The sequence below is a fragment of the Sparus aurata genome, chromosome 20 (genome assembly GCF_900880675.1).
Source record: "Sparus aurata chromosome 20, fSpaAur1.1, whole genome shotgun sequence".
Lineage (NCBI taxonomy): Eukaryota > Metazoa > Chordata > Actinopteri > Spariformes > Sparidae > Sparus > Sparus aurata.
The window spans coordinates 13,195,371-13,206,147 of NC_044206.1; positions in this window are offsets into that span (position 1 = coordinate 13,195,371).

The window sequence follows — 10,777 nt, forward strand, 5'->3', positions numbered from 1 at the left end:
AATAAAGCAACACCCGGCGTGAATTTGTCCTTCAATTTGAACTTGTGGGATTATGGAGATGTATGGCACCGTCGAATCCAATGCTGCCAGAGAGGGAGATGATGCGTTATTAAACTACAGCGCCATCATTTATTTAGAGCTGATTCGATTGTGGTTTTATTAGTTTGGCCCAAGGCTGGGCGTATTAAGAGTTAATGCTGCCTCTTTGTCTTTCTATTCTTGTAATTTTGTGTAACAGTCATCAGTTTGGGGAATTACATTTTCACCCTCTCACTTCTCACCTCTTGTGCAGTCTGAGAAGTGATGAAATTTCAAAAATTGCCTGTGGTGTGATGGGGCTGCAGCGCGCTTCCCCTTCACATGCAGAAGCAGGACGCCTCCGAGTTCTTTACCTTTTCCCTCCAGGAAATTAGCAGTTGGTGTTGCGTTTTAAAGAAAATACACGAGGTTGTTCAATTAATATGCATGTATGAATGCAATTAGAAAAATCACAGACTGCAGCCGGCCACAAGATTGTTCTGTAAAGGAGCCAGCCTCCTCTACTGCTGAAATCAATAAGCATTTGCCAATTGTATCAGCTCCAAGAGCACATCATTAGCAAGACCTCAGACGAGAATTCAACAACTTTTATCTGGATTTGACACACGAAAGCGTGACATTACCCTGCTTGACTCCTGAATGCAATGCTCCGAGCGTGCAGAATCGGTTTACGTGTTTTGCTTTTTCGTCACGTTAACGCTCTCGTTGCATTGTAGAGAGGCAATCTAATCGTATTGATCAATCCAATCGCGTTTTTTTTCTCCTGTGGCCAAATTCAATCCTGGGTGCTGCAGCTGAGTCTCCATTTTGAGACACCCTGTCCCTTGATAGAAGGGGGATGATGAGCAGGATCTTCATGATTAGCTCCCACTTTTTCTTGGCTTGCCGTTTGGATGGATTAAAGCGTTGACTGCTGGGGTGAAGGTGACAGACGGAGGGTGGCCCCAAAGTCATTAACCCCAATATAATATTAAACTTGTCCAATGAAACCCAATTGAATCACACTGCAATTTTGTGGACCTTATTGTTTTGCCACAAATGTTCATTTAACCCTGCAGCATGTTTTCTATAGGCCCGTGTTTATGGTGATATCTTATGACATTGTTTAATATCAAAATATACAACACACTGTAATGCCCTTATGTACATATGTAAAACATAATACCCAATAATACAAATCTTGCTATTACAAATGATCTAATGTGCTGTGATGCAATAGAAAGAGGCAGGGATCGCATATTTTTTACAGGATAACCTGGAAGTTAGCGTTGCCTCGGTTCCCTCGACAACAAGCCAATGAGATTGTTGGCTTATGACAAAATGACAAAAGTGATACTTACATGTTTTGTTCGTAGTGAGGAGACGAGCGTCCTTGTTTGCTGCGATGACGTTTAATGTTTCCGACAACCTCTGTAGTCCCATTTAGCCACTTGTTAGCAACCGTCATTTAAATGCTTTAATGGGATTGTTTACTGAAGTATTTTAAGTCTCAGAACATGCAAATATATGTAATGCTCTTTAAAGAGCACAAAAGACATTCACAGAGTTTTGTGGACACCAATGGATAACTGACCTTTTCTTAACTTCTGACTACGACTCAGGCACTAATGTTCACAGGCAGAATAATATTTCAAAGGTTTGTTTGTGTAAAGTTTAGTCTAGTCGGTCGACGAGGGGAGTTGGCCAAATGACATGCACTGTTATCTTGAGTAAACTTTTTGATTTTCTCTGTGAATGAACATTGTTGGTAACCCCCTGACTTTGAGGCAAGAGAACCTGAAGTGCAAAAATGCTAACTGATTTCTGGGTTTTAGGACATTTCTTAGACTCACTCCTGCGCGGCACTCCATAAACACACTCCGCCCTCCAACAAAAAATTACCATGGAGTTGAATAACGCCCTCTCCGATACGATTTCAACAAACTGTAGGTGGTATCTGCCGCAGAGCTCTTTATATGCATTGCATTAGATGTTTACGATACTGTGTCCACCCTTTGATATTTTTAACACAGTGATATTTTGCTGTTTATTTCCTGCCAACGGGCCTTTATGCCATCTGTGAACACCACACACAGAAAAACCCACTAGAAGTCCAGGACATTTAAAAGCTTGACGGAAAACAGAAAACACAGTGAGACTTCACAGATAAGTGGAAAACTTTAAAAAGCAGGTGGCAGCAGCTGAGATGAAAACTCCTCAAGTTGGATGTGTTGGTATTTATAGATCAGAGAGCAGTCTGAAGCGCTTTTAACAGCAAAATAGATGCAAGATTCAGGATCACGAGGTAATGTCATTCAGTCAGATTCATTCAAAAAAATTATTCTTAAACGTCTAGTGTGTAGGGTTTAGAGGAATCTATATTATTTAGATTTTATACATGTATGATCACCCGCAAATAAGAACTGTGTTACACTGGCCATTTTTATACTGGGCAGCAAGCTGCCAATTTGGCTGTCCTTTTTTTTCGGCTAGGTCCGCCGATTTAGACAGAAGGCGGTAGATTGGGGGTCTGTTTTGGTCCGCCAATTTGACGCCTTGTAGGGTACCCACAGCTGGGGAGTTTTAAAAACAGGAAACAGCTGATCTCAGCAGTCAGTCCATCACTTCATCCACGGACGTCAAGATGAGCAACTGGAAAGCCGCTGAGATCTGGGAGCTGCTAGCGTCTCCTCGGTCTATGTAGCTGTCTTGGTTGTCTGCTTGTTGTTGTAGCGGCAAGTTACTAATGGTCGCTACTTTCAAATTAAAAGCCCAAAAGAACCCAGTTCTAAACTCCAATGGGGTGCAATGTAAAGAACTTATTTTGAAGACAAATTCGACCTGCTTCACTGTTCACGTCGAACTTCGTGCTTCGCCTGCCCCAGTGGTGGCCAAGTGGCGGCTTTTTGGAAAAAGGATTGTTACACCTTGCTTTTAGATAGACAAGGTGGCACATTGCAGCCTTTACCTTGCTGCAAATGTGCCACCTCTTCTATTTAAAAAGGGGCTAATGAGTGTTTTATATCCACAGAGGGAATAGGTCCTCTTTCACAGAGTCCGCCATGTTGCACCACCAACATGACAGACTCTGTGGAAGTTGTTTCAACAGTAGCCCAGAAAGGACAAACCAAACACTGACTCTATGAAAGGGCCTTTTGTTAGCTGCCACTTTAGTCCCAGGTTATGGAAAGGAGAGAGTGTGGTGAGGGGTATTCAGTTGGTTACAGATTATAAATGTGCCACTTCATCCTACACAAAGGACTTTCAAAGTTAGACATTTAGATTGGAAATATCTTAAAGAGAGCCTATTTTACTTTTTGAGATTAGAAACGGCATGTTCATTCTCTAGCTCATATTGGCTAATGTTAACTAATGTTGGCAATCACCTGGTACGGCTAGGTAGGTATGGCTGTATAACATGATTGTTTGTAGACTTTGTAACCCTTTTCTTGTGTAACTGTTATGCTACGTGCAGCATTTTGCAATATTCAGTAGCTAGATCGCTACTTTTGGCTGCTAAATTAGCTACATCAGGGATTCCCAAAGTGTGGTGCGCGCACCCCTGGGGGTGCGCAAGCCGCCACCAGGGGGTGCGCGAGATGAAAAATGTAATGGTGGTCTGGTGTTACACAGTGTCTGTGCGTTCAGACCGAAAGTGCACAAAGAGGAAAATCCACCTTGTCCACTCCACCTAAGTCGCTTAGTCACCCTGTTCGTTCTTGCTTCTAAATTTAAAGGGCCCGTGTTAAACACCACCACGCAACTATTGCTGTAGCACAGCCCATCCATTTACCGACATCGTTGATCACGGAAAGTTACTCATTGAACAGTAACTTGATAACGCGCGCGCACACACACACACACACACACACACCTACACACACACACACACACACACACATACACACACGCACACACAGCCACTGGAGAAACTGCTATTGCAGGGGTGGACTGGCCATCGGGAGTACCGGGGTTTTTTCCGGTGGGCCGATGGACGGTCGTTTTTTATTTTATTTTTATTCATTTATTTATTTATGCTGCGCCGAGACGTTTCTCTGTCGACCCCAAGAGAGTGAGAGATTGGTGAAAAAATCAAACTGAGCTTCAGCGTCTGTCCAAGGAGGACAGCAGCAGGACCAGGCTGCCTGCTGGAGGGAGGAAGAAGTCTAGCGAGAAGCTGGAGATAAACATGCGGGGATGGGTGATCAGCAAACGGGCACGCCACGAGAGAGTGTCCCGCATGATGATCAAGGCGAAACAAATGTCCGCCACCGTGAGTGACAGCAGAGATGAGGAGTTTACAGCGAGTGCTGGTCGGCTGAATCGTTTCCTCCGCCACAACAACTTCACTTGCAGAAAGATGCCAGAGAATTCACCGAGAAGATGGCGAAGTGTTTGACATTTTCATCCCGGGTTTTGAGAGGAAGGAACTAAACTCCTGTCACACATTGCCACCTGGTCCCAAATAAACGCCCTGGCTATTATTCGGTAATTTACGGTATGATAACTCTCCCGGCCGGGGAGAGAGACATGCATCACAGTGCTCACCTAGACACGTCATAGCTTATTACATAAATTTGGAGGATTTTTAATTTTTTTTTTTTAACTCCCGCCACCGCCTTTTCCCCCTTTCCCTCCTTGTCCGCCTGGCTCCCATCCATTGCATTAATATGGGTAAGTCTTAGTCGGTATTGATATTATTGCTACAAATATAGGCCTACTGGGAATACTCACACATCCTCCTCCCCATCTCTCTCTCTCTCTCTCTCTCTCTCTCTCTCTCTCTCTCTCCCTCTCTTGCTGCAGGCTGAGCGACTTTCGCGCCGCTCTTGAAAAGTTTCAGATGGATCCTCTTTTAATTTAGGCCTATCTTATGTTTCTGAGCCCATCCTCTTTGTTACTTATTTTGTGGATCGTGTGTAATTTTATCGCACTTGTAAAGTTTCAGATTGATCCTCGTTTCTATTTATTTATATCTGTTTCTGAGCCCATGCTCTTTAATGTTGTGGATCGTTTGTAACTTCATTGCAATTTAATTCAATGTTCTGTCGTTCTAATTTCCATAACTGTTGTGTTATGATGATGTTGATGTTAGCTCCACGGTTATTTAGTACTGCTGCAATTTTTCTTTTACGTGGCTGAAAAAATAACATTTATGTCATAATCGTGCTTTCTGTTACTGAGCCTGTCTGTCACTCATCCTCTTCAAAGTGGAAGCTTGTGCGTAACTTTGTTGTATGATATTGAAACTCTGTTGATGTTGTTATCGTCATGCATGTTGTGGTTATTTGCGCATGATTAAACATGAGTCTTTATATGGCGATAAAACAAAGCTTTGTTGCTTTTTTTGGGGGGGGGGTGCGTCAGCCCGGTTGGGACGTAGAAGGGGGTGCTCCGCAAAAAAAGTTTGGGAACCGCTGAGCTACATAGACTAGCCTTAAATTACGGCCGAATCATGTGATTTCAGCCCTCAAAAAACAAACATGTATTTTGTTTGTTTGTCGCTCTCAGCAGTTTTTCTTTTTTTTGCCAGCTGCGATGTCTTCAGAGTACACGATGAGCCTGCCTGTCCACCTAAGTGCCTTAAAATAGCAACCAACACCTTGCATCAGTAAAAATGAAGTCAAACAAAAATAAATCACCTATCATAATAGCTTCCTCCAGGATCTACTGATTTCCCTAATTATTTTTCATTTTCATCTTGTTGGTCTCAGACTTGCAGTGAAGTCTGGACTCTGAACCCATTCTGTTCAGTTCATCATCTGTGGAGGATTTTAACATCAAGCCAAGTAACAACCTACACCCGACCTAATGTATTCTCCGTGCGAGCGTCTTTTTCTCTCCGCCGAATGAAAAACAAATTCAATTATTCACTTGTTTCAGGAGCGAACGTGTCAATTATTTCTCTCCTCTTGAGTCCAGCAATGCAGTTACTTTAGTTCCCTTTTAATTGGAGATGAAAAATCTAGTGAGCCTTGAGTGCAGGCGGAGAGAGAGCTGCTTTTTAGGCGATGCAATATACATGACGTGTCATGTGGGACATCCACGGTTGAATTACATAACCCCCGAGCTGTGAGCGGTGCCTTGAAAACAACTTTTACACCTAAAGAGACTGTGCTGTTGTTTGTGAACCAGAGGCAAGTCCCATAAACCACCAGCACTCGTCCTTACAGCATCCTTCAAGTGTCATTTGTGATCACAAAAGCCTCTTTTTCATGTAATAGAGCCATCAATACAGAATTTAATCTGCGTCACCCCCCGACAGATTTAATTGCAAAAATGCTCTTAACTTGAGTGTTATTTTTCCTCAAACTTCCTCTGTTTCTGCTCAAGATGGCTGAGGATGTGCTGAGGATAAACCTTCACCTAAAATGACTGAGACCCGGCAGCCACATGTCTCCCACACGCTGCTGCACAGTCATTTCTCCTCCATAATGCACAGAAGTGTGTAGCTGGAATCCCGAGGCCTCGCCAACACCGAGGACTCATCAGGATGCAAGGGAGCAAGGTGTGAAGTGTCAAAGTTGGACATACAGCCAGCGCATGTCTGCCTCGCTTCCTCTGACACTCATCCTACACCATTGGCTGTGTGAGGAGTGATTGACTGAGAGGTTGATTATGTTTCTTCCAGCCAGGTGGTGGTTGGCAGGCAGAGAGAAGCATATCACCAGATTGCTGCATCAGCCAAAGTGTGAGGCCACAGTTTCTGGCACCAGCGTGTCTGGACGAACATCACAGGAATAATAAAAAGATGCAGGGATGTCAATCACCAACCAAAATGTTTTTTTTTTTTCTCCTCATTTCGTTGGCAGAAAGTCTCTTCATCTAGTATCTCGTATCATTAGAGGCTTTTGCCTTTTGAGCAACACTGAGACGAGAAAGACAGGCAAGGCTGAGCGGGTAAGAAAAAAAAAAAAAACTCGAGGTTTCTTGGGTTCTTGTGGGAGATGGGGGAAAGTCTTTGATGTTGTGGAGTTTCATGGAGGCAAATAACACACTTTGATATTTCATAAGCCATCTCTGCTTAAAAAAAAAAAAGGAAAAATTGAAAAAAGAAAAAGAAATGCGGGCACAAACATCTCCACACGAGCCCTGTCAAAGATTAGGTTTGAATTACCACCCGACTGAAAGATTTGCGGCTATTTTGGATGCTGGTATTTGTCTTACACACGGCACCATTTATTATTTTTTTTCTCTCCGAAAGTTCCAATTTTCCAGGGGACCAGTGAGTGAATGTCTGTCCCGTTTGATTTCCTGAGGAAGGTAAATCAGTGTTTGGATGAACATAAAAGGTAACGTATTCATAAAAGCTGTGATGAGTGCAGCTGTCTCCAGAATCTGACATCCAATCTGAGACAAGCCGCCTGGGGAGGCTGGACCATCCTCCGCAGTGTGCAAGTGTATGTGTGCACGTGTGCATCGATGTTTGTTGGGCACAACGAGGAATTTATTGTCTGATGGAGAACAATCTTAATTCAAGTGAGGGAAAGCACTGCGCGTAAAACCACTAAGTATTTTATTAAACTGCCTTGATATGTTAAACTAAGACTCACTAACAGGCAGATCAATCATCAGCGTGGCTCAGCATTTGAATACACAGGATTTCTTTTCACCGGACTATGATTGAAGATGGGCAGTCAATGAAAAATATAGCAGATAAAAATGTGGACCTAACAATAAGGTTGGCACGATATACAATTATATCACTGATGATTTTCATTATTCAGATAATAGTGGATATCCTGAGTGGAGGGGCCAAGTTGCATTGTGGGTAATGCAGGCATTACGTTTTGAAGTGCAGTCTAGTCACGCCTATAACACCGTTAGCCTCATTGTTTAAAAACAAATGCACAAAATCGACACAGCAGACCCAGAGACATTTCCTATTTCATTCCACACGTTCTTCTTCCTTTCCAAAGCCTGGTGCCTACATTACCCACAATGCAACTCAGCCATAGAGTGACATAACTGGAAGCAATTTATTATGCAGCTTAGTCTGGAGCTACAAAATGCTTTATACTAATCTTTTCCCCACATATGCATATCCTGTAAAAAAAATAACAAACTCGTGTTGCCAATTGGTTGCATTGTGCAAACCAACGACAATGTTTAGTCGCAGCCTGGAGCCCCTTTAAAAATTCAAACCTATTAAATACAACGTTTTTAAAAAGCCCAAAGAAAGGCCATTTGAAGTCTTTCTCACCAAATTTTAGGGAGCATTTCATATTTGTCTGCCTCCTCTCACACTTGAGTTACCCTTTTCTATACTTTTTTTGTATTTATGATAATTGTCTGTGCATTTGATTGATGTGAAATTTAGACTAGCTTCTCAAATTAAAACAGGCTTATGTGGGATCATTTTGCATCTCGAAATCCCCATAATCGCAGCCCTCAGCCAGGGCTCCATATGTTGAAGAAAACCCCTCTTTGCGGTAAAAATTGCAGCACAGAAATGTCTCCCCAATTGATGAGTTCCAATTTTCCCTTGATCAGGGTTTAAAGATGTGTTCTCTCCCTGAAAGAATCATTTGGACATTCAAATGAGGAAGCAGAGCAACCTCTCTCCCGCCTCCCTCATCGTTGCTCCAGCTTTGTGAAGCATCCCGCCACATGATGTAAACCCCCATCAACATCCTAATGCGCCGCATGTCGACTCAGGTGTGTTCTGGAGTCCGGGGGTTGCTGATACATCAGATGTGTTTGGGTTTTTTTGTTTTTGTTTTTTTTCCTGCAAATGTGAGGTTCATCTGGAGGCAGCCTTGGGACGAGGCTTGTTATTATCCTCAGTGAGACACGAGGCACGCTCTCTAATTAGAACACATCTCCTGGTGAGAGAGATGCTGAGGTCTGACTACTCCTCCAGTCTAATCAGTTATCCACCTCACTTTAGCTGCTGCGCGGGAAACAGACTCCCGCTCGTCTGACAAACGAACACAACAACAAGGAGATGGCACTGAACAACTGTTTCTAATTTGAAGGACTTTTGCAGGATTGCGCAGATGCAATTCTTGAAAGGGCACGCGCCCAACGAAGTCTCACATCTTTGCCATCTTCCTCCCGCTCTCAGCTGGAGACGAGTTAAAAAGGGGCGGCAGGGCGGCTGTTGATTTGTTACATTGATGCAAAGATGTGAATACATATGAAAACACCAGTCAAGTTGCAGTTTACAACTGAGCCTGTCCAGATATTGAAGAATTATAATAAAAGGCAGCATAGTCCTCGTCTAAAGTGGGAGTTATCACTGTAATGTCTCCACTTAGAGACCATTTTACCCAAATTGATACAGAGGACTGATAAAGAGCTTCGTCACATGGTGCACCTGAAGCTCAATATCAGAAAAACCAATAAGCTTGTGTTGGTAATTACTGCTGTAAGTCCCTAAGTGTTCATTGAGAGAAATAGAGTCAAATTCCTCGTCTGTGTTCGTGTTGGGCCAATAAAACTGATTCTGGTAGAACTGAGTAACGTGTGAGATTCGCACACATGTTCCAACGAGCAGCACAGGAGGTCTCTACAATCACCGGATGTGAAATATGGTCCCAGTCTCCCCCCTCGGTTTCTGAGTTATGGCATTGAATAATGACTGGAAAAATGTTTTTGCAGAACACAATAATGATGTCACAGTGGGTGTATCTGATATCGCTGTGTTTGTGTACCTGGAGCATCGTAATTAATGTGCTACCCGGACCAGGATTTCAACTTGAAAAACAGCAAACAACATCCACACGTAGAGCGAGCTGCTGTGGCTTGCTCAGGAGGATGGGGTTTGTTTGGAACACATTAACTTAATTTCTATAGTAAGTTTGCTTATTATTTCTTTGCCGTTTTCTGTGGCAGGTTTGGACAGGTTTAGGAAACTAAAATCCTTTGAGAAAAGAGAACATTGCTTGTGTTAAAATACACCCTTAACTTTGTGCACAAGCTATGACCTTACAAAAAAAAAAAAAACAGGATTGGTTTGGTTTCAAGATGACCTTGATATCAACATGGCGATATCAAAACATGCTGTCACAGTGAAGGTGACCTTTTTTAAAAAAAAAAAAAAATATTCTTACTTTATCAAAGAGGAAAGCAGAGAGAGGGCAGGAAACAGGATGAGAGAGAGAGAGAGGAGGATATGCAGCAAAGGGCCACAGGTCGACTCAAACCGTGGCTGCATGCTTTACCAACTCAGCTAATGGGGCGCCCCGTGAAGTTGACCTTTGACCTTTTGTGAGTAAAATGTCAAGATTTCATTTTTTTTCAGATGAGACATTTGTATAACATTTTGCCCTGGTTAGCGTATGTGTTCTTGAGTTATGCCGAAAAATATTTTGCAGTGATAATAAGCTTTTACTAGAATAGGTTTACATGCTTAAGTGCTCAAAAAACGCACGGTGCTGCAGCTCTGTATTCGCCCTCTGATTAATACGCTATGTCTTAGCTCCTGTTTCTTTAAGCCCCGCCTCCTGAACACCCAGTCTGCTCTGATTGGTCAGCTCACGTACGTCCTAGACAGTACTGCTACAACAGCTCTACTTAATTAATTCTTACGTGCCAAACTAACCGCTAGGCATACATTACGCGAATGGTTGATACGGTGATTAAGTGTGATGTCACAAAGTCATGTAAAGGCGGGACTACTGACGAGGTGTTTGAGAAGCAGTGTTTTCTGTGGAAGAGAGGAGCCTCTGTTGGTTGCGGACTTTGACCTTTTTTTCTAACTTTCAAGGTCTTTTACATGCACAAGAACATACAGTATAGATCACTGAAGGGAAAG